Genomic DNA, 2,919 nt, shown 5'->3' with positions numbered 1-2,919 from the left:
CTGCTTGTTTAATGTTATCCTTCTTTTTGCGTCGACAGGATGCATCCTTGTGTGTCGAACTTTTACAATATCCACACCATTGTGTCTTCCTTTCTTGGCGCTCATTTGGACATACACGCACCTTATGTCCTTACTCGCCACACGTGTAACATGTAATCTCTGGACATGCATTTTTCTCTCTGCGTCTCCAATCTGAGACAGGTGCAGCCACTTTCATGATGTTGTCCTCAGAAACCGTGCGAAACTTTTCCGTGTCCTCAAAACTTCTTAGCTTTGTCTTGAAGTCGGAAAAAGTTAGATTATCATCTCCTTGAGTGATATGGATGGAAAATGGTTTATAGGCCTCAGGTAATCCTTTTAACACCATGGCAATCAAGAGCCCATCACTGAGTGTCTCGTTAGCATTTCTTAGAGCTGTTATTGCCGTCTCAGCCCGGATAATACAGTCATGGCCAAAGTTTTGAGAATGACTAAATATTACATTTTCACAAAGTCTGTTCCTTCAGGGTTTTTAGGTGTTTGCCAGATGTTTCTATGGTATAATGACATACAATTAGAAGCAATTAGAAGTATCAAAGCTTTTATTGACCGTTTGATTTATCACCCAAATTGCCCCTGGATGGTTGGGAGAAGTTGCTCTCGGAGGACGTTCTGGTACCATTCTTTGTTCATCGCTGTGTTTTTAGGCAAGATTGTGAGAGAGCCCACTCCCTTGACCGAAAAGCAACCCCACACATGAATGGTCTCAGGATGCTTCACTGTTGGCATGAGACAAGACCGATGGTAGCGCTCACCTCGTCTTCTCCGAACAAGCCTTCTTCCAGATGCCCCACAATCGGAAGGGGATTCATCAGAGAAATTGACTTTACCCCCCAGTCCTCAGCAGTCCAGTCCTTGTAACTTCTGCTGAATATCAGTCTGTCCCTGATGTTTTTGCTGGAGAGAAGTGGCTTCTTTGCTGCCCTCCTTGACACCAGGCCTTCCTCCTCCAAAAGTCTTCGCCTTACTGTGCGTGCAGATCACTCACACCTGCCTGCTGCCATTTCTGAGCAAGCTCTGTACTGGTGGTGGCCCGATCCCGTAGCTGAAACAACTTCAGGAGACGGTCCTGCCGCTTGCTGGACTTTCTTGGGTGCCCTGGAGCCTGTTTGGCATCAATTGAACCTCTCTCCTTGAAGTTCTTGATAATCCTATAGACGGTTGACTGAGGTGCAATCTTACTCGCTGCAATAACTTCCCCGTTAGGCCCTTTTTGTGCAATGCAGTGATGGCTGCACGTGTTTCCTTGCTGGTAACCATGACTAACAGATGAGGAACAAGTGTCAAGTCACTCAATCCTGAGAGATTGATCTCCAGCCTTGTCCTCATGAACACCCACATCTGTGTTAATGTGTGTGACACCTGTGTTTCATTGAAATTATGTTCGCTCGTCCTTTTGTGGCAGGGCTAAATGCAGTGGAAATGTGGTTTTAGTGATAAAGTTCATTTTCAAGGCAAATAGGGACTATGCAAATGATTGCAGTTGATGGATCACTCCTCATAACATTCTGGAGTATATACAAATTTCCATTATAAAATTGAAACTGCAGACTTTGTATAAATTAATAGTTTTCATTCTCAAAACTTTTGGCCATGACTGTATAGTCCGTGACACTTTTACTCACCACTTTCTGCAGGGATGTTAGCTCGGTGTACAGGCTTATAATACGGGGTTTTCCTTTACCGGCATAATGGTCCCTTAATATCTTAAGGGCTTTTCTCCCGTTGTCAGCCGCCTCTCTCATAATAAGGGACAAACTTTTATCGTTCAAAAACTGGATCATTTCGGCATACGACTCCTCGTTCTTCAGGATATCCGCCTCCACGTTGTCCGCGGCGGGTTCATTTAGAAGAGTTTCTTTTAGCCCCAGTAGCCGCATGTGTGCTAACAGCTTCGTCTCCCACAGCTCGTAGTTTCACTCGTCTCCGTCAAAACACAGTCTCACCCATCAGTTACCTACATCTCGCCTGGGCCCATAACCTGTTGGCGCTTGTGGCGCAGTCATTGCGAGGAATAACTTGCATTATTAGTATTCTCGACGGAGGAAGAAATCACACCTATCACTCAGTCACCATTGGACCGGAACTAACGGAAACTTTATTGACAAACCCACATTTACACAGAACAGTGCAGTAACGTATGAGATCACATGTCAACACTTTTGAATTCAAAACATGCTCACCACTGTTGTCTTTCCTCCTGGAATTCCGTCAATTGTCAGGGTCCAAGCAGTGAGCCGAAGCCCAGTCCCGGAAAGGGTATCTTAGGTCGCTTTGAGGCGGCCTTTCCCGAGGTTCAGCCTCACCCACTGGACCCTTCAGGTGTGTTGGAATCCGGCTTGAAGGACCAAAATGTTAGGTTCAAATGACCTGAAACATGAGAAAAACAAATGAGGCAAACACAACAGTTTTGAATTTTACTTGCAAGGAGAACGGAGAGATGTGCTCAGTTACAGATCTCCAACACGTTCTGACGCACAACTTCCGCCATCCTTCTTTTATTGAAATTAGGAGGTCCCTAGTTAAACAGAATTCAGATTCAGATCCTTTATTGTCCCACACGGGGAAATTTACAGTGCAACAACAGCAAGAGCACACAGAGAAAAATAAGATAAAATCAAATAGAATAGGATTTGGAATATACAAAGAGGATGTATATTTACATTATTGTGCCTAAATGTGCCTAAAGGGAAAACACACAGCACATTCTTCCATATCAGACAGATTAAAAGAACACCTCCTGTGTCATGCCTGCAGCTCTATCTCCAGTCAATGTCACTTCCGCACAGCAGCTGCATTTCTGTCGCCCTTGACCAGAGAAGTTCGAGTTGACATATCAAGCAACATGAATATTAAGCATTATCAAATAATAAGAAACAT

The sequence above is a fragment of the Takifugu flavidus genome, chromosome 2 (genome assembly GCF_003711565.1).
Source record: "Takifugu flavidus isolate HTHZ2018 chromosome 2, ASM371156v2, whole genome shotgun sequence".
Taxonomy (NCBI): Eukaryota; Metazoa; Chordata; class Actinopteri; order Tetraodontiformes; family Tetraodontidae; genus Takifugu; species Takifugu flavidus.
Note: the sequence above shows the minus strand (reverse complement) of the source record.